Source organism: Symphalangus syndactylus, chromosome 13 (genome assembly GCF_028878055.3).
Source record: "Symphalangus syndactylus isolate Jambi chromosome 13, NHGRI_mSymSyn1-v2.1_pri, whole genome shotgun sequence".
In the NCBI taxonomy this organism is placed as follows: Eukaryota; Metazoa; Chordata; class Mammalia; order Primates; family Hylobatidae; genus Symphalangus; species Symphalangus syndactylus.
The window spans coordinates 89348180-89370463 of NC_072435.2; the positions used below are offsets into that span (position 1 = coordinate 89348180).

Here is a 22284-nt window from a genome sequence, read left to right on the forward strand (position 1 = left end):
TTTATCATCTGACATTTTTCTACTATGTAATTTTCATGAACTGTTTAGTGTCCCATTGTGGCCTATCAGCCAGAATGGTCTGGGTTAAGCTGTAGTAACAAATACCCCCAAAATCTCAGTGACATAAAACAATTTTTAATTTCTTGCTCACTCCGTGTGTCAATTGCAGATCAGTTAGGGATTGGCTCTGTCACATAATGTTCTCACTGCAGGACCCAGGTAGAAGAAAAACTGACCATAGGAAAAAAAATTATACATTGGTTCTTAAAGTTTCTGCCTGGATGCCACATTGTATTTCCTTTCACATTTCCTTGGCTAAAGCTAGTCACATGGCCTCACTTAACCTAAGGTGGGAAAGAAATGAAATCCTACTATGTGTCCAGAAGGAGAATTGGAAATATTTGGTGGAAATATATGGTTACCATATATGAATGTAATATAATAAAGGATTCCCTATTTTAGGGCATCTAAGTTTTTTCTAATTTTTCCTTAAGCTGAGCAAGTTTGTGGATACATATTTTTTTTAAGAAGATCAAGGAAGTATACAAAATTTCAGGTGGAATGTTAGTAAAACCAGCCATTTATGTTGAGGTGGTGCAAATCTTAAACAAATTATAAGTCTCAAGCAATGATAATGATTTTGAGTCTTGGCATCCAGCATTGCTCCAAATACCAACAATCCAAAGTAAAACATGCAAAAAAAGAGCCAGAATACTTAAATTTGCTCCTTAGATTGCCTAAAATCTGTTTGCCTATTGTCTGTTTTTTTATTGTTAATAATGAATATTCTGTATCTTTATATAAGAAGATTCCCCCAATATTATCAGGTCCAGCTAAAACTTTACCAGTTTACAAATTATTCATCATCTGTTGCCCCCACTACTGAATCTAGTGTGCAAGGTTTTGCATGCCAAACTGAGCACATGTGGCTTCAGGTGCTGTTTTCCAATCTTTTCCAGATGATCCCTCATGAAAACTTGCTCAGACACCCAGGTACATATTACCTCTAGCTGTGGACAAGTCCATCTGCAAATAATCATACCCTCCACACCCACTGACAGTAAACTCATATAACAGCTAATGGGCTAATAGCCAACATTAACTTAAGGGACTGGCCACTACCCAAGGTAAATCAAGATACCACAGAGGTAATAACACAAACCATCTTGACAAATCAAATTCAAGGAAAACTGTTGTACAGGGCCAGTTGTGCGACAGTATCTGTGTAAACGCTGGCCAGACAGACTCAGTTGGTAGCTATTCTGCATTGGTTATCTCATATTCCAACTGCAAGACAAAGAGCAAAATGGCACTACTTTCCATGTTATGTGAAAAATGCATACTGCATTCAAACTACTGTCCTCATTGAAACATCCATCCAACCAAGCTATGTGTATGTTACAAATATACCTTCAATTGTTTTTGTTACATCTTTTATTATTTAAGACCACTTTACCCTAATCGTCTTCATGGGTACTTACATGTGTGAAGCGGGGAAGGGAGATGAAAATTATCATTTTGAAACGTGTTTGAGAAATACTAGATAAAACAAAGATAATTAAGATCCTTAATTGCAAGACTTCTCAGAGCCTTTGATATACTAATGTGTCAGTAAATTTTCAAAAAGTACCTAGAGTTCATGAATATAAATGACCACAGTGCATTTTTTAAAGTAAAGAAACAAAATATCATTAATGTATGAACAAATGGTTTGCCTCTTTCTTGACCTGTACCCTCAATGAAAACGTCTAACATTGTTCACTCAGCACCTTTCCCTCAATTTGATATTTATCTCATGGTCCTCATTCTACATCCTCAGCTAATCAGAAGTGGAAGACTCAGGGTATCTGGAATGAGGGATTGTCATCAGACAGGGTCAGGGCTTTCTTGAAAGAAATTTAAAATGATGGAGAGAAAGGGGAAGAGGAAGAAAAGAGAAGATCCTACAAAGGTAGAGGGTGTCCAAGATAATTTGGTGCGGAGCTGAGTGAAAAAAAATGGGGGAAGAGAGGTGTTGAGAAAGCTTTGAGATGTGAGACAATTATATAAGGAGAAGAATGAGGAAAAGAAAAATTTAAGAAATGAAGTTAGGAATTATGGATTGGATCTCCTTTAATATTCTTTGAGAAATGAAAGAAAGTGAAAGAGTGATCACACTTGGTTACTGAACTGTTTCTTTGAATGCTAACTCTGTTGAGACTGGCCACGTAGGCCCCGGGATTTATTCAAGTTACAACAGAACATCTCCATGCCAGTATTCCACAAAATACCTTTAGAGAAATGCTGAATAACACTGTCAACTTACACAACCTAGAATAGAGGTAGGGAAAGAAGCAAAATATTGATTGCTTTTGGCCCAGGGGCCTTTCAAGATTTAGAAAACAAAGCTTAGAAGCAATGGCATTTTGTTTTTAAATTTTAAGGATTGAAACAAACTAAGAATGAATTTTTCAGTAAAAACAAGGTTACAATTTTTGATATTGATTTCATAAAAAAAAACATCAAGGCTGGGCGTGGTGGCTCACACCTGTAATCCCAGCACTTTGGGAGGCTGAGGTGGCAGATCACTTGAAGCCAGGAGTTTGAGACCAGCCTGGCTGACATGATGAAACCCTGTCTCTACTGAAAATACAAAAGTTAGCCAGGCATGGTGGTGGGCGCCTGTAGTCCCAGCTGCTCCAGAGTCTGAGGCATGAGAATTGCTTGAGCCCAGGAGGTGGAGGTTGCAGTGAGCTGAGATTTCACCACTGTGCTCCAGCCTGGGCAACAGAGTGAGACTGTCTCAAAAAAAAAAAAAAAAAAAAAAAAAAAAAAAAAAAAAATCAGAGCACTGCTTTCTCACACAATTTTAATTATTGCTTTGATCGAAACATAAATTTGTCAGTTCAAATAAAGCTTTTTAATAACCCTACTTTGAATTTACATTGGTTCCAAGCCGTTTGTTTGGCTAATTATGGATATTATTTGTGTATCATACCTGTATACTTGTATAGCTACTCCATTAGATTGTTAGTATTAAATGAATTAATACATGTAGAACAGTTAGAACAGGGCCTGCCATCATGTAGAAACATGTAACAAACCTGCATGTTGTGCACATGCACCCTAGAACTTAAAGTTTAAAAAAATAAACAAACAGGGCCTACCATTTAGTTAGAACTCCATACATTGAGTTATCAGTTTTATTACCAAATTTCATCACTTTAAAACTTTTTTTTTTTGCCTTTTTGCAATATCTCTGAAGTTGGGATGGTATCTTAGTCTGTTTAATCTACTATAACAAAATACAATAGCATGGCTTATAAACAACAGCAATTTAGATCTCACAGTTCCGGAGGCTGGGAAGTCCAAGATCAAGGCACTGGCAGATTCAGAGTAAGGGCCTGCTTCCTCACAGACAGCTTTCTTCTCACTGTAACCTCACATGGCAGAAGGAGCAGAAAGAAGGGGCATATGCAATCTCTTTTATAAGGACACTAATCTCAGGGGGATTCTGTCTTCATGATGTAATCACCTCCCAAAGGCTCTACCTCAAATTGGGCAGAAGGATCTAACATATGAATTTGGGATACACAAAAATTTAGATTAGAGTGGATGGTGTGCCATAAATTCACTGGTAGCATGTTTTTTCTTCTTAGTAGTACATTAAATAATAGTGTTTCCAACAACTGATATTGTTTTTGATTCAATAAAATACATTATTATTATCACTTGGCCCCTTTTCTCCCATTATTTTTGAATATTTTGCTATATTTTTGTTTTCCACAAATGATTGCCTTTCATTTTATAAATTGATAGTCAAATACATATACCTTATATATTATTTTTAAAAATCAAAGTACCACCCCCTTCTACTCCCATAAGATCTGTCAGGGTGAAAGATATTGTGGATAATCAGGGTTTTAGGTAATATATTGCCCATTTATTATACCTTGGGGAATGTTTGTTAAAGGAGTTGAAATAAACAACAAATTAGAAGAGAGACTTCAAGCCAGGGAGATATAAGGAAGACAAGATATGGTATTGTGTAATAACCCTTATAAAATATGTAGAAGTTTTCTTAATCAATATTCACATAATCAGCTTATTGGATTTACCAATAGTCTCCATTCCCTTGAACATCTGTAGTGGAAACTTTGAGTACATGAATCTGTAGCAGCTAGGGTTCTTTGGTTGCAAGTAACAGAAACCAACTCTTTCTTGTGGACTTAAGCAAAACAGGAGATTTTTGGAAGGCAGTAGGACAGCAAAAACAATAGGCTCAGAGATCAAACTCAGAAATGGCTGGAGCACCAGGCTTTGCACCAGGGAAACCTTATATGGATCTTTATGGTGACAGGAACACCCAACTTTCTTTTCTGGGAGCTATTCCTGGTCAAAATGGGTCTACTCTTTTTCAATCTGTTTGTCTTTCTGGTCAAGGCCGAAAGTGTAGGGAGGGAGCCCATAGATCCCCAGGTCATGTGCCTGCTCCTTGACTGAGGGAGAGTGGCACAACTTGATCAAAGTCCTACCAGACCATCTCCAAGGGAAGAGGCAAATCCCCAGAAGGAACTAGGCACTATTGCCAAAGGAATGTGGACTGGACAATGGCCTGCCAAAATAACCAGCAAATGACCCCTACCAATCTAAACAACAACAGCAACTAGCACTTGGTCATCCCATCACGCTAAATTCCACAACCAGTAGGAAAGTTCATTGGAAAATGGAAAGAGCCATAAACACAGCTTTTGCACTTGTACTCCAGAAGACCTCTTACCTGGAATAGTACTATAAATAAAGAGGAACTTGAGGGCAGCATGGGTGGGGCAAATCTTATTCAGCTCAGCCCTCATCCCTCACAGAGTGAATGCACAGGCCATAAAGAAAGGCACTTCCCGAGGGCACCTCTAGCTTTTGCCTTTATCCTTGACGTGCCTATTCAGCTATTAGAGCTGCGTGATCCTACAGGTCAGTCTCATTAGCTCATGTTCAAAATACTCGAATTTGTTTCCATGCACAAGATTAATTCTAGCTGGTAGCTTGACTTACACATTAGATGACTCACCACGTGCATGCAAACAGTCTTAGCTTTTCTCACAGTTGCATGAGTCAACTTGCTTCTGTTAACTTGGGCGAATGATAGTTCGCTTTGCTTCCATCACCTGGCTTTTTTGGTGTTTTGTTCTGCCCCCAAGTGCCACTTTCTCCTTCCTGACTGACCTTTATCTCCTTGCCTTTGCATTTGCTGTCTTACTGATTCCACAAACAGTGCCCACTCAGGGGCACATGTTCCTGCCATAAAGAAAAACAAACCAAAGCACAGCTGCTGAGCTTGTCACCTGCTTTCTTGGTAGCAGCAAGATGTTATTTTTTGCAAAGGCAGTTGTGGCAAGAAGCCCATCCCTTAGCCTTAGCAGGAGCAGAGTAGGAACTAAAGCTTCATGTGAATCTAATCTGCAAAATTCCCTGGGTGGAGTCTTTCTGGTTTCCATCTGCCACCTTTTAAATGGTGTTTTATTATTACTGCACTTACCAAGAGTTATCTTTTCCTCTCTGGTTTAAATACAATGTTAAAGACATTTAGAGAAGAACCAGTAATTTAAAGGAAAGTTGCTAAGCCAATATTTTTGTATGAACTTGGGTATAGAAGACTGAGGGAAACTAGAAAATGGATGTTCAATATGGCATTTCAACATACGGTTAGATGGTATTACTTTGATTTATGTTTTTGCTTATTCACGTGTGAGTGCATATTACATGTGGAGTTCTGTTTAATGGCTGACCCTGCACAGAGGCAGGTCTGAGAGCTCCAAGAAACACTTAGGTCTGAACAATTTGCCTTGTCCCAACTTGCACTCTGCAACCCCACTTGCTTCCCATCCTTCTGGCTCCTGAGCTCTGGTTTTTCCATTTGTTGACCTTGCCTCGCTCCCTGGATCTCACATCTGGCACCAGTTTTCTGCTTACAGCCTTTTACTGCCTTTCTTGATGAGAGCTTAGATTTTCCTTTTGGTCTTCTTTTCTTCTGCCACTGGCTCAGCCCTCAGCACCTTCACCATCTCCTCTTTGACCAAGGACGGCTATAAACAACTCTGTGAGCAGAACCCAGACATTTAAGGGAAAAAGAAAACCAGAATGAAGAATGTATGGTTTATTTGAGGAAATAGACCCTGCATATATTGACAAACAAGGTTTGAAACACACAAAAAGCATTCAGAGATAGAGCACTGTCAAAAGCCTAACTTTTGGAAATAATTTTATAGGCTAAGGGTGATAAACAAGATCTATCTTCCATGCCAATTCTAATCGGTTGGTAGTGTAGTGCCAACTGTGGGAAAGGATTCTAAAGCTTCATCTGCGTTGAGCTGGAAAGAGTATCTTGATCAATTAGTGAAACTGACCTTGAGCAAGGCAACATGCATTTGCTTATTGCTACCCCTACTGTGACAAATGGTCCACCCTTTAGAAATTTTTAAGTAGGAGATTTTTAAAAATGAGATCATTATTTTAAGGAGATTAATTTGGCTCTGCACAGAATGATTGAGAGGAGGACAAGATGTTTCCAGAGACACAAGTTAAAAGGCTCTTATTGTCTTGTTAAATGACAAAATGGCTAAACACAGCTCCCAAAAGATGGGGAGAAAGATGACATAAGCTGGAGGAGGACTGTTCTCTGGGGAGTGAGGCTGAACCAGTGTCAGTAGGAATTAGCTGGACCTGGGAAGGATGTCGCAGTGGTGGAAGCAGTGATTTCTAATACCTCCTGACAGGGGGCTAAGAAGGAAGAATGTTGGTTCCCCATCCCCAGTCCAATGCCAAATAGGCATCAGTATTGAGAGCAACAGAAAACTATGTCCCATGCCACTTGCCAATGGGGAGAGCTATCCTCTGTCCTTTCCTGCCAAGCCCCCAGCAGGTGGAAGATGACCAGTGTGGACTCTGGGTTGGGGCTGGCAAAACCAGACTGATGAGTGTCTGTATCTGGATGTCAATCATTGTGAATATAGGAAGAAACGGATGGATAAAAATATTTTAGGAGGTAAAATAGAATTGATTAAAAGAATAAAATAAATAGGATTTCGTGAGTAACTAAAAAAGAATTAGGAAAAGTAGAAGTGACTCTATAGTTTCAGATATGGGAAAATGGGGAATGTAAGAGATTTACAGAGGAAGTTGAAGTGTGGCAGAGACCGCTAATTTTCTTTAATATCTGTCTTCTCTTTTCCCATAGAACCAGAATTGCAGACTTTTAGCTGAGCATATTACATCTCAGGATAAAGATTGCATTTCCAGGCTTCCTTTCGGCTCAGTGCCTGTGTGTAAGTTCTTGCCTATAGGATATAAATAGAAGCAACATATGCAAGTTGAGGGTTGCGCCTTCCTCCTCCCTTCTTCCCCTTTCCACTTCCAGGGAGGCTTATGAAATGATGCTGCTGAGCCGTCTTGAACCACATGGGCAAAAGCAACTCTCTAGAGATGGAACAGCAAGATCAAAGGATCCTGGTCACTGATGCTGCCATAGGAGCCCAGGACTGCTTACACGTGGACTGTTACAGAGGTGTGGGCATCAGAGAGATCCTCTCTCTGTGCCAACTCTTTATGATCACAAGTCTTTGTTACATCCTCACCTATATCCTAATTTCTACCAGGAATGACTTTTATAAGAAAGGTGTTAAAAAATTACATCAGGGCCAGGCACAGTGGCTCATGCCTGTAATTCCAACACTTTGGGAGGCCAAGGCAGGTGGATCACGAGGTCAAGAGATCGAGAGCATCCTGGCCAACATGGTGAAACCCCATCTCTACTAAAAATATAAAAATTAGCTTGGCATGGTGTCACATGCCTGTAGTTCCAGCTACTTGGGAGGCTGAGGCAGGAGAATCACTTGAACCCAGGAGGCGGAGGTTGCAGTGAGCTGAGATTGCACCACTGCACTCTAGCCTGGCGATAGAGCAAGACTCTGTCTCAAAAAAAAAAAAAAAAAAAAAAAGACCAGGCACGGTGGCTCACGCCTGTAATCCCAGCACTTTGGGAGGCCAAGGTGGATGGATCATGAGATCACGAGATCGAGACCAGCCGGACCAACATGGTGAAACCCCGTCTCTACTAAAAATGCAAAAATTAGCTGGGTGTGGTGGCACGTGCCTGTAATCCCAGCTACTTGAGAGGCTGAGGCAGGAGAATTGCTTGAACCCAGGAAGTGGAGGTTGCAGTGAGCTGAGATCGCACCACTGCATTCCAGCCTGGCAGGAGAATTGCTTGAACCCGGGAAGTGGAGGTTGCAGTGAGCTGAGATCACACCACTGCACTCCAGCCTGGTGACAGAGCGAGACTCAGTCTCAAAAAAAAAAAAAAATTATGTTGCATCTTCACCTATATCCTAAATTCTATCAGAAGTGTCTTTTATAAGAAAGATGTTTAAAAAATTACATGCCAGGGCCAGGTGTGGTAGCACCCATTATGTTCCCAGCTACTCAGGAGGCTGAGGCAAGAGGATCTCTTGAGCCCAGAAGTTAGAGGCTGCAGTAAGCTGTGATTACACCACTGCACTCCAGCCTGGGTGACAGAGCAAGACTCCATCTCTAAAATAAATAAATAAAAATTACATGCCAGGATAATCAGGCATTTTGCAATGAGATGATTGAACTGCTTGTAATCCTCTCAGTAATCAGGAAAATGGAGGGGATGCTGGAAAACTAGAGACAACCAAAAGTAGGGAACAAGTTTCTTTTTTGTTTGTTTTTGTTTTGTTTTTTTTTTTTTTTAGAGAAAGCAGATGGGTCCTGACAAAGCATGGAGGTGACCTGAGCCAGGTTGTAGACCAGGAAGATCCATGAGCATTTGGAATAAGAGATGGGGACCAGCAGGAGGCAACATAAGCTCAGAAAGACCAAATATAATTTTTTGTTTTGGTTGTGACTACAGACAGGTACATCAAGATATGTCTGTGCACATAACATATCTGAATTTCCACAAGGCATTTAACAAAGTCTTTCTGAATTTGTTTCTGGAGAAAATGGAGGAGTCTGTAGTAGATGATAGCCTCGTTGGATGGATGCATGTGTAACTGAGTGAATCTGCACCCACATGGGAGGAAAGTACCAGTAAGACAAAGTGCCAAAGAGGCCCCGCACTCAAACTCCATTAATACAAGTCTGAGGTGCATGGCAAGGAGAGAATTGGACTGATCTACCCACCCAGCTGGAATCTATGTCCTATTCATGGTGCCTTGAAAAGAGACATTGACAGATTGCTAATCATCCAGAGGAGGGCAATCAGGGTAAATTGGAAATTAAGGAACTGATAAAGAACGGAAGGTATTTAGCCTGAAGACCTGAAGCCTCGGGAGGAGGGCTGGATGATGGCAACAGTCTTCATATAACTTCAGAATTATTCCTTTAGAATGTTCTATGTGGTTCCATTGGCTGCATGTTTTCCTCAAGGCTATAATGTGAGTCAGTGGCAGACTGGAATTGAAATTTGGGTTTCAGAAGTGCTGGCTCTTGCAACGTAGTGTTCCACTCCAGGCCCCTCCTGATAACAGGCTACTTGAGCACGATGCTTTGATTCTGGCTTTTGGGTGGTTTATGCTTTTGTGTGAATGCATTTTAGGCTCTGCTCAGAAGGAAAAGAGGATTAGATGAGGCTGAGGGTTAGAGACACATGTTTCCGACCTCCCCACTTCCTCCTGGGTCTCCTCTTCTCTCTCCTCTTGTGCTCCCTTCTCACCCATCCCCTCCACCCACAATGAATCCCCAATTTCTCTCACTTCATTATCTCAGCATCTTATTAGAAGAAATAGAACAGAACAAATTAAGAGGTGGTTTGGTAGTGGGTAAAAGAGCTCTAAAGTCTAGATTTGGGATCAGATAACCTGGGTTTATAGTCTCTCTCTCTCTCACCAACTAACTGGGTGACTTTGGACCCAGTATTTAGTTTCTCTGAGCTCCAGTTTCTTCAATAAGGGGATTTAAAATTCTTTTCTGGTTCTACAATTCTATGATAAAATATCAATTCAAGTGAATTCACATTTTTCAAGGGAAAATCCCCAAGTCTGTACCTGCAATACCCTCTGGTCACCAGAGGTTCATATGCTATCCTCTACCATGCACAGAGCTCTCCAGCCTCTTCTCTTCTCATTTTCTGGGCCCTCTTCTCCCGTCTCCATCTGTCTAAATGTCATCATCCTCCAAGTTCAATGTAGAGTTCTTCTCTGAAGTCCAATAGCACTGGCTGTCTACACCTTGACTAGTGGGACAAGGCCATGTCTTTTGGAGGAGGAAATGAGTGAGTTTGCCACTGCACTATCAGGATTTTTTTCTTAGTAAATATTGATTGATTGCTAACATGAAATAGTCAATCTGTAATGGCAGGATTAAGAATTCAGCAACATAGGCTAGTAAAATAATTATTTGAGAAGCCAACGTATCCCTACATCCTCCTCAATTATGTATATAAGATTAGCCTTGGCAGCCCTGTATCCAGGCACGTGTATCAGAGTGCTTTTAACATTCTCAGAACAGTAGGAGAGACTCAGCTGTGTTCACCAAATCACCATTCAGCTTAACATTCACCGAGCACCAGCTTGGTGCCAGGCGCTGTGCTAAGTGCTTTACAGAAATCATCCCACGTGACCCTCACAATCACTGCATGAGGTAGTTACTGTTATTGTCCCTGCTTTATAGATGAAGAAACAAACGTTCAGAGGAGTTAAATAACTTGCCCAAGGTCACTAACTACCTTGAGTACTCAAAGTAGTTAGTGACCTTAGTTACTCATAGTAACTGAATATGATGAGTTATAGTAGTTGAAGGCAAGAGCCAAATCCAGGCTGTCTGATGCCAGAACCTGAGTCTTACCTGAGGCACCAGACAGCTCCTTACAGTAGGCACACAGACTTCTCCCTCTTGTGGCCTGGAGTCTAGGAAGAGAAACGGGTTGGCAAATAGGTCATCTGAATACAGCCAGATAGTGTAAGAGTAGGCACAAGATGGGCCAAGGGAAGGCTTGGCCAAGGTGGGCCAAGGGATAGTGTAAGAGTAAGCACACAGCAGGGCCAAGGGAAGCCTCCTGAGAAGAACTGGTATCTATATGGAGTTTCCCAAAATGACCCGAGTAAGCCAGAAGAAGCAAGGTGTTCTCCAAACAAAGGACCCAGCAGAAGCCAAGAAGTAACTGATAGAGGGGAAAACATGGCTTGTTTGTATCAATACAAGGAGTTTAGCATGGCTGCAGGACAGAGGGCAGGGAGAGGAGTAAGGCTGGGGCGGTAGACAGGGGTCATCGCAAAAATAGCCTCATATGCTCACGTAAGACATTTGGGCTTTGTGGGAGAGTAGTGGGGGCCACTGAAGGACTTTAAGCAGGAAAATGATATGATCAGATTTCTGCATTAGAAAGATCACTAAGTTTGCTGTGTAGAAAAATGGATGTAGCAGCCACCTTCTTCCTTCCTAACAGAACTCCCAGCTTGTTTAGAAATCCCCCTCTTCTGGGTGGCCAAGTGCATTAGGGGAGTCTCCTAGAGGGCTTCTAGAAAGGTTTCCTCCTGCATAAGTGAAGCACACAAGAAGTGATGGCCTTTTCTACCTCTGGACTTTGTAGAGACCGGATATGACACTGGGAATGGATGTGATTATCAATCTACCAGCCAGGCGAAGTTACACGTGGGTGAGTTTAAGGCTAAGAAGTGCAGAGAGAAGTAGAGACAGAGCCTTGGTGGGCTGTTCTGGAGCCTGCCCCTACAAGGAACCTGTGGTTAGGTGCAACAGCAAGCCAATTTTAGTCACAGTGTTCTCATAGCCAACAGCTTCCTGGCTGATATTGGAGTCAGGCCAGAGGCAGGGAGACTGGTGAGGCAGCCGTTGTGGTAATCCAAGCAAATATGATGGTAAATTGGCCTCAGGCAGTGGCCATGGGAACGAAGAGAAGTAGGCAGATCCAGGAGACAGGGGAAGGCTCCATGAAACATGGTGCTTGATAAGGACATGGGATGATGAGACAGGGTGGAGTTTAAGAATTCCCTCAATCACATTTTCCTGTTGACTTCCATGATGAATTCAGATGTATTCTTGTAATACAGAGTGTTTTTTCAACATCAATTTAGACTCAAGAAGCTCTTCTGCTCCCTCCAAGAAGTCTCCAACTGAGACTGCAATGCCACAGGGACAAACCTCCCAGGGGAGAGTGGTAAAAAGAAAGATGCCAGCAGCAGGCTCTCCCTTTGTTTCCATCCAGTTCCTTTTCTTTTCTGTGTCTATGAGCAGTCATAGCAGTTTAATTCTGAATTTATCTTATTAGCCCATTCTGGGCTGAAAAGATATCCTCCCACCTACTGACCTCTTTGGAGACTACCGCATGAGTCCAATCCTGAAGAAAGCACCATATCCCAAGTCTTAAAAACCAATGGTCTCCTCCTACCAGCCCTGGTTTGAAAACAAACCAAGGCTAGGTCCTGTCTAGGTCCAGGCAGGACAGCAGGGCTGGACTTTCTTTCACAGTCTTTGCTGTTTCTTTCACCCAACACTATCTTCAATGGAGTCTGTGTCTTTCATTTCCCAGGTTGGGGCTCTCTTTTATCATTGCTGCCATAGGGAAGCCTTAAGGGAAGGCTTGCTGCTACCACATAAAAGCGCACTATTGTCTTGTGGCTGGAGACATCCCACCTGCTTTACAGATCCACTCTCCACCTTTCTCTCCCTGTGTAGGATACATGAGGCTGACGCATGAGGTATCAATAGGCTCATGTTCTCTGCAGCTTCCAGTTGGGCTGGGCCAATTGCAAGCAAGAGATCAGAGGGAGACAGTACATGGAAGCAAGGGTCTTGATTCCTTTAGCAACTCCAGCTGGGGACTCTGAAGATGGGCTGCATTCCTTATACAAAGATCCTAGCTCCTTTAAGGCAAGCTTCTACCCACAGCCCTCTTAATCTTGGGATTTCAGTAACTGCTCTCTCCCCTCGCTGCTTCAGGCCTAGGATGGAGAGCAGTACCTAGCTATCCATGAACAACTACACTCTCCCTTGTGGCTTCTCTATACCCTGCCCATAACTTTGAAAACAATTCCTTTATTTAACTGTACTCAAAGTATCCCAATTTGAGTACACCCTCTCTTTCCTGCCGGGATCCTGGCTACTCCCAGCCAGTCTAAGTGCTTTGGAAGTCATCCTATCGTTTTCCATTGACCTTTCACATCTCATCCAATGTTTTTCATTGTGATTGTTTAGGGAATTTGAAAAGACAAGACTTAATATGTAAGGAGCATGATGAAAATCTGACCCCGAGAAGGAGTATGGGAAGGAAGCTTGAATGGAAGCATTCTAGACTGCTAGGCAATCTAGAAGAGGTTTGGCAAGGCTGCTGGGGAGTTCTCAAGCCAACATCAGCCATCAGAGGAGTCTTGTGTTTCTAGGAATGGATCTGCCTTAGTATTCCTGCTGTGCTCAGTCATTGACTGCGAGCAACCCACTGGAAGTGTGGCCTCTGTGCAAATATGACAATAGATTTCAGAGCACAGCTACTTCCCTGTGGTTGGAAGTCTGTGAGACACATTCTCACGGCTACTATATTCATGCCATAAACATTTTTAGCACCACTCCCACTTCCTATCACTAACACTCTATTTTTACCTTGCTGTAGCTATTTCTTTCTCAAAGAGGGTTGTATTAAAGTTCCAAATATGCTTTCTCAGTTAAAGGGCGATACCAGGATACCCCACTGTGGAAAGGTTGGCCGGCCATCTCCCAAATGGCCTGACAGGGTATCATTTATTACCTTACAAATTTACAATCATCAGTAGTCAGATAATTAGCCTGGTGGGCTCAGACCTGACTTTTTCAACACACCATGCAGTGCATCTCTCAGGGAAGGCTCATGCTAATTACATTCAAGAGGCTGATATAAAACATCAGAATGCCAAGTTATTCACTTCTCATAAGAAACCATCTTTAGAAGGACAAGAATATCTGAAGTTTCTAGGATCAATACATTCTTTCCCTGTAGGAGCTAAACAGTAATCAGGAGACTACTTGTTGAGTGTGACATCAGATCAAAGAGAATTGGATAAGCCAAAGGTATGCAGTAGCAAAGTAAGCTACTTAGTACATCATTCATGTCACACAGAGATAGTCTTACAGACAGAATGTGAATGCACAAACACAAGAGCTATTATACCCTTCTAGATACATTTACCCACTAGGAGTGGCATTGCACCCTCAAAATCTATTGGCTAAGGATTCTTTTCCATTGGGAAGGGTTTGAATGAGCACCGCCAATATTTGTCTCTGTGTCTGTCTTTTCTCTGTTTCCACAATTGCCCATCCCAACCACTGCCTCCTCTTGCACCACTGTCCTCCCACTCCCAGCCAGTCCAAGGGCTTTGGAAATCATCCTGTCTTTTTCCATTGATCTTTCACATTTAGTCCAATACTACAGTTATTACAGTTAAGTACTTAAAAAGTCAGTCCTATTTCCCCCATTCCCAAATTTTGGAGGCCCTTAAACATGAACAATGGTCAAATACTATCAACAAAGTTTATTTTCTTTTCAGGGCCTTGAGCTGTAAAAAAGGAGCCTCATGATATATTCCTGGGTTCACTTGGTTTTCATCCCTGGTAAAACATACCCTTCAACTATGTTTCCTTTCACCACAAATGGAGACTCAATGGTTGCTTTTACCAGGGCCATGGTGAGAACAGCAGAAGAGCCATCTGCAAACCCTAGCCCTCTCCAATTGGCTGCCTGTTGGAAGGGGAAGTGTAGTTGACCACCTCTAGCTATACACAAAGCCAAGTAATTCTTCAGGCAAACTTCTGCCTCCATGGAGCCTGCCCAGCCACCCTCGCAAGTAGAGAAATTCCTTCTTTCAGTTTGGAAAATGGTCCCAGCTATGATTCTCCTGAGGCATATGTAAATGTAGAAACACATACTTTGTGGTCTTCCTCTGGTCAGACTGTCCTCCTTGGCCTTAGCTTACATTGCTCTGGTAATGTCCCTAATACACTTCACCAGACTACTACACAATCAATTGGTTAATACCGTGCAACGAATTCTCCCATTCCACTTTGTGAGAAGGCAGCAAATGAGCCTTGCCGCCATGTCCCAGTATGATATTTACATGCCTATTACAAGTCCACGTGGCCAGCTGGGGGGGTATTTCCCAGCCCCTTGTCTTTGCCTTCTCAGACTAAGAACCCGAGAAGCCACAAGACTCATTTGTTTTTGGTCAAATGTGGGTAGGGCACGGATTAAATCCTGAGAGTCAGGAAACTCAATTTTCAGGCTGATTTTGTCCTGGACTAACTCAGTAGCTCTCAACAAAACACTTAATCCTTCTGGAATGCAGTTGCTTCCTCCTTTTAAAATAGTCATGTACCATTTGGCCTCACTCACCTCTAGGAACGCTTAAGAGGTAAAAATGTGATAATGGATGTGAAAGTGCCACAAGAGATGTAGAAGATATATAAGGAGCTCTGCCAACCAAAGGACTGCATTTGATATAGTACTTTTTAAAATAAAACAAAAACGTCTCTGCAAGCTGGGGGAATGCTTGTGTTTAACCCAAGAGGGAGCCTTCAGCAGATCTCAGCAAATCAAAATAGAATATTCCCATTGAAGAACTCCCTGGGTTTCCTCTGGCCTCACATAACACAGAAATATGCCGGGGCTCTGTGACTTCATTTGTTTGGCTCACCCATGCCTCTAGCATCTCCTAAGATGCCTAGAACTTAACTGAGAATGCTTTAAGTCACAATCAGAAAGGGTAAGGAGAGGTATATTAGTTAAAACTTCTTTTTTCTTTTCAGAGACAGGGTCTCACCATGTTTCCCAGGCTGGTTTCGAACTCCTGAACTCAAGTGATCCACCCACCAGTGCCTCCCAAAGTGCTGGGATTACAGGTGTGAACCACAGCACCCAGCCAGTTAGAACTTGTTTTGATTTCCATGGATGGAAACCCATCTTTAAATAATTTAGTCAAGCAATGTGAATTTATCATAGGTGGATTCTCATAACTGCGGGAAGATGTGAAGTGCAGCTGGACCATGAGGACAACTGAATTGGGAACTTACATTCTGCCAGTAGACTTTCTCCCCATCTCTCATCTGCCACTCCATGCTTCATTCTCTTAAAATGATCGCTTTAACAGGTAGGTCACATGGTCACATTTAGATTCCAGGCCTCAGAGCCCACATCTTCACCTCCAAAATGAAACCAGCTCCCTTTTCTTAGTTCCAGTTTGAAAAGTTCTGGGGAACAATCGTGGTTAATTTGGTTTGTCTCAGATGGCCACTCCGGGACCAATGAACCATGCCCAAAAGAGCAAATTACTGCAATTGGTCACATTAAGCCAGGTTCCACCCCTGAACCAATGGCTGGAAGTAGATGTAGGATATAGGGTCAATAGTCCAGACATGGCCACAAGGGACAACTCTGTGATTTACGGTCCTTCTGTAACTATAATAGGTTCATTGCCTGATACACAGTGAGTCAGCATACTGAGACACTGGGGGTTGCAGCAGAGAAAGAGTATAATAATCACAGGACAGCCAAAGGAGAAGATGAGAAAAAACCTCAAATCCACCTCCACAAGAGGTTTGGGGATTCTGTTTCTAAGGAGTCTGTACAGGTGATGGACTAATGTGTGGGGATTGTTGATTAGTTGAGAAGTGAAGGGTGAAGTCACGGGACAGGCAGGGTGATGAAGAAACCGCATTCCTGTGCTGAATTGGTTCCTTGGTGGGGGTCTTTAGACTGGTTGGCGTCAGCCATTCTGCTGGATTTGAAAAACACCCTAAGCAATTCATGGGTAAAAAGGCCTATCTATAGGAATAATGGGATCCAGATGGGTGCAGGTAGTCAGTGTGCTATTATTTTTATGACTCTCAGTTAGCAACTGCAAGGGAGTGGTCAAAGTGTGCCCTGGTCAATGCCTAAAGATAATTCTGCCTAAAACCTGACTTGTAATTCTCGTTAACCCTGTGATGGTGGTTTTACTTGCCAGAAAATGGGGCATTAGTGGAAATTGGGCAGCCAATCTAATTGCAGGAAGTGAAGGGGAGCTGCTGAAAATGCTTCTCTATTTTTTTTTTTTTTTTTTTTGGGATGGAGTCTGGCTCTGTTGCCCAGTCTGGAGTGCAGTGGCGCCATCTTGGCTCACTGCAAGCTCTGCCTCCTGGGTTCACACCATTCTTCTGCCTCAGCCTCCCAAGTAGCTGGGACCACAGGTGCCCGCCACCATGCCTGGCTAATTTTTTGTATTTTTATTTTTTTAGTAGAGACGGGGTTTCACTGTGTTAACCAGGATGGTCTCGATCTCCTGACCTCGTGATCCTCCCACCTTGGCCTCCCAAAGTGCTGGAATTACAGGCGTGAGCCACTGCGCCCACCCGAAAATGCCTCTGTTATTTTTTTCTAAGTTGGAGTCAAACTTGTCCAAGAAATGCAGAGACTGGATGCAGAATCTCCAAACACTGCACTTGGCTGTGCCTTGCTCAGAGATGGTAAAAGTTCTTAGGGCCTTGTCTGGTTCTGTTAGATCATCATAGGTTTAACACGTGAGGGGTTTAGAAAGATGGGGAATAAAAATCTCTCCAGATATTTGCCAGTATTTCTCTAAGAATTTTGGCTTCGTGACGATATAGATGTTATCATTCTTCCTCCTCCTCCTTCCCAAGCATCTCAAGTCATAGTACAAACCACCAGTTTTGTATTAATTCATTTCCATGACAACAAATTACTATTCTTTCTCTTTTTCCCTTCCTCTATCACTTACACATGATATAGAAACAGTAGCAAATATCAGCATATTTTCACACCAAGAGTAAGGACTTGTGCTAACAATACAAAAAAAATGTGCCTCATTAACTTTTACCAAATGCTAGGAAAAAAACAAACAAGTATATACGTGAAGAGGTTGGTATTTTCTCCCAGAGATCAAATTGCATTTAATTCTTCCAAAAAAGCAGTAAAGCAAATGAAACTCCTTTTAAAATACAATTAATTATAGGCCAACTCCTTTGGAATTGTAATAATTTTTATTCTGTCACAGAGCTTCTTTCATAATGACTTTGCATTTCAGGTACAGAGACTGCACAGAATCTCCCAGAAGACCTTAGTCAATGCAGAATTAAATGGAAAAATTCTACTTTTGTCAAAGGTGAAAAATCTGGCTTTCCTTACATGCAGAACCTCTGGAGACATCAACATGGTCTGTATGTAAAAAAGCCTCACCTGATAGACTGTCAATCACAGAAGTAATAAAGGAAAGAAAGAAGAGAGGCAGCTGTATTTTATTTTAATATAATTACTTTTTTTGCTTTCCTAATACGACAATGTGAACATACATTGGGCTGTTTCTCAGTGACAAAACTGGCTACCATGGCAATAAATGCTCTTTACTTAGTTCTGGGTTTTTATAAGATGTTTGTCACTGAAAGAACAATGTGGTGTGTAAAATCAACCTCTTTCTAAAATAGGTGAAAAATAACCGAGTTGCAAACTTTAAAACGCTTAAGAGTATGCACCTGATGACAGTAGTGAGTTGATTGGAGGTCCCCCTCCCCAAATATGCCCATGTCGTAATTCCCAGAACTTGTGAATGTGTCCTCTGAAAGAAGGGTCTTGGAAGATGTAATTAAATTAAGGATCTTAAGGTGAGAAGGCCATGCTGGATTATTTGAGTCTGCCCTAAATACCATGACAAGTGTCCTTATAGGAGACACACAGAGGAAACCCACAGAAGAGGAAGAGGCGATGCGACCACAGAGGCAGGGGTTGGAGTGGTGTGGCCACCAGGTTCTGGAAGAAACCAAGAACAGATTCCCCAGAGAGCCCCTGGAGGGAGTGTGGCCCTGCCAACACCTGGGTTTTCGATTCTGGCCTCCAGAACTGTGAGTTTATCAATTGTCATTGTTTTAAGCCCCTGAGTTTGGGGTTATTTGGTATGGCTGCCCCAGGAAACACATGTAGTAACCCACACAGATTTTGAAGCCAGGAGACATAAAGAACAGTTTAATCATTCAATAGTGTAAGCCCACTGAAAGAAGATTGTAATGGTTGGTGTCTGAACTTCACACATCTTGCAGGATCAGGCTTCCCATAAAGGTTTAGACGTTGGTGTAATAGACTTCCCACTTGAGGATGAGCTCCAAGGAAAGAACGTTCCTTCAGCACATACCAGGCGTCAGACACTGTGCGGGTGTTTGCTCTGCATTTTCTGTAGGAGATTGTAGCATTCATATTCACTGGCCCACATCTGCCCACATTTCAGATAAAGGCTGCTCTGTCAGTCTGAGCCCCGAAGTAAAGATGGGAGCTTGAAAGGGGCATGTAACAGGAGTTACAACAAAACCACGGAGTTTTAGGGCTTGTTTATCACAGCAGCACAGCCTCACCTGTCCAGAATGACAACCTTGTCTAATCTTCTTAATGACTTCATGGAGTGGATATCATCATATTAATTATATTTATTTAGTTTTTGAGACAGAGTCTCATTTTGTCACCCAGGCTGGAGTGCAGTGTGGCCGAATCATAGCTCACTGCAGGCTTGTCTTCCCAGGCTCAAGTGATCCTCCCACCTCAGCCCTCTGAGTAGCTGGGAGCACAGGTGTGTGCCACAATACCCGGCTAATTTTTGTATGTTTTCTAAAGATGAGGGTTTCACCATGTTGCCCAGGCTGGTCTCGAACTCCTGAGCTCAAGCGATCTGCATGTCTCGGCCTCTCAAAATGTGGGATTACAGATGTGCATATCCATTTTAGAAATAAGAAAACTGAGACTCAGAAAAATTCATTACATTGCTCAAAGATACAACTAATAAAAGGCAGAACTGGATCTGACATCTTAAACAGGGGGATTGGTACAAGCTTTTGAGTTGAGGTGATATACAAAAACACGTAAATTCAGCAACATTAATCTATGTGGAATGTAGAATAACCTGAAAGAAAGAAGGTGGGAAGACGAGGTCAACAATTATGAAGTAGAGAGAATTCACAGAAGAACTAGGCATACTCATCCAGGCTGGCTGCCACAAGGAATCCTAAAGAGCTGTAACAAGAGAAGGAGAGGCCTAGACTTGAGCCAGATTGAAGTACAAAACAGAGAGAGAGAGGAATAAATGCTGGGAATCCATGCAGGAAAGTGTCAGAGGGTTCTAGAGTCAGACAGTCCTGCAGTCGAGTTCTGCTTCTTAAGCTCTAGGTTCTCTCTGGGAGATGGAGTAATCACAGCCCATTTCTCCCCAGGCTACTAGGTAGATTAAAAGAGACGAGGTAGCCTTGGCGCGAGGAAAACCTCACTGAGTACTAGTTGTGGCGGTTGTTATTTCTAAGTTTACTTCAGGTGTGGTTCTATGCTTTGATCCTTGAGAGTGAATTCAAAATTCCAGGTGATGACTTTATCTAAAAATTGCTTGTGAAGTCTTAGGAGACGTCAACATTTTATAGAGCGATCTCTTTATAGGTGGTTTTAACAGAGCATTAAGAAAATGCTCTTTCCTCTATAATCCATATCCTTTGAAAGAGAGATTCTTTAGGGAGTTAAAAATCTAATTGTAGTCAAACTTCATGGAGAGAGAAGGTAGGCAGAAAAGAAAATCAAAGTCAAGAGAGTTCCATGTTTTTCTTAGTACAAGAAGGAGGGAGGGATGGAGAGAGGGAAAAAAGGATGGATGGAGGCAGGGATGGAGGGAGGGATGGAGAGATGGAGGGAGGGATAACGGGAGGAAGAGATGGATGGAGGGATGGAAAGAGGGAGGGAGGGAAGGGCGGATGAAGGGATGGAGGGATGGAGGGAGGGAGGGAGGGAGGGATGGAGAGATGAAGGGATGGGAAGAGGGAAGGAGGGATGAAGGGATGGAGGGAGGCATGGAGAGATGGAGGGAGGGATGAAGGGAGGGAGGGAAGGAAGGAGAGAGGAAAGGATGGGGGATGGAGGGATGGAAAGAGAAAGGGAGGAGTGGAGGGATGACGGGAGGGAGGGATAGAAAGAAGAAAGGATAGAGGGATGGAGGGATGGAAAGAGGGAGGAAAGAGTGGAAGGATGAAGGGATGGAGGGATGGAAGGGAAGGAGGGAGGAAAGGATAGAGGGATGGAGGGATGGAAAGAGGGAGGGAGGAATGGAGGGATAAGGGGCGGATGGCAAACTGTTAAATGTTTTCACATATCTCATTTATACCTCACAACAGTAAAGTTAATCTTTATAAAAATCTGGAAATATATTGTGTATCCTAATTAATAACTTCTTTTTGTAATTTATGTGAATGATAAACAAATATTTATTTAACAAGTATCTGTCAAGAGCCTGGTATTATTGGCCAAGCATTGCACTAAGTCCTAAGTACACAATGGGCAGCAAAGCAGTCTCTACCCCAAGAAGCTTTTAGTTTGGTGGAGAAAAATAGCGTATAAGCAAGTAAATAACATATAATTACAACTTGTGATGCATTATCTGATGGAAACAAAGTATGCCTTCATTGGAGAGTAAGAAAATAGTACAGATAGGATGATTGAGGAAGGTCTAGAGGATGAAATAGACATAATCAAGCAAAGAACAGAGTACACATGTGTGTTGGGGTGTGATCAGAATGATGAAGAGCCTTCCAGCTGGGAGCTGACACATTCAAAGGTCCTGAGGTGTGAAAGACTTGTAATGCCCGAGAACTCCAGGTCCTGGAGGCTGGTGTGGCTGTGGCACAGTGAGTGAAGAGGGCACGGGAAAAGACAAGGTAGCTGAAGTGAGCATTAGCTCCCACAGGACCTTGGGGGCCCTGGTTATAAGTCTGAATTTAATCCAAAATGAATTAAATGCCAGCCTGGGCAACATGGCAAAACTGCGTCTCTACCAAAAATACAAAAAATTAGCCAGGTGTGATAGCAGGCACCTGTGGACCCAACTTCTTGGGAGGCTGAAGTGGAAGAACTGCTTGAACCCAGGAGGCAGAGGTTGCAGTGAGCCGAGATCGCACCACTGCACTCCAGCCTGGATGACAGAGTGAGACCCTGCCTCAAAAACAAACAATCAAACGACAACAACAAAATTAAAGTGGATTAAATAGTGATTGAAGACATTTAAGCAGAGGAATGATTTTTTATTTATATTGTGTACAAACATCTGATTTAACTTTTGGAAAGAATACTTTGGATGCTGTGGGGAGAACAGAATTGGAGGAACACAGGAATGTAAGAAAGAGATGTGTCAGCTTACTGTGGTCTTTCAGGTGAACGATGATGATGATGATGGCTTGGACATGGAAGGAGAGGGAGAGGAGTGGATAAATCCCAAGTGTACATAAGAAGTTGATGTA

At 42.5% G+C, this 22284-nt stretch overlaps 1 protein-coding gene across 1 annotated transcript in view; it reads left to right on the plus strand.

Annotated features, from left to right (window-relative positions):
* Positions 1-18833, plus strand: part of CRADD (CASP2 and RIPK1 domain containing adaptor with death domain) — a 367228-nt gene extending 348395 nt beyond the window's left edge. Inside the window, exons 7-8 of the transcript XR_010114890.1 lie at positions 15980-16127; positions 18060-18833. The gene's annotated coding sequence lies outside the window, so the exon portion shown is untranslated. The remainder of the gene's footprint in view (positions 1-15979; positions 16128-18059) is intronic.
* The last annotated feature ends 3451 nt before the right edge of the window (positions 18834-22284 follow it).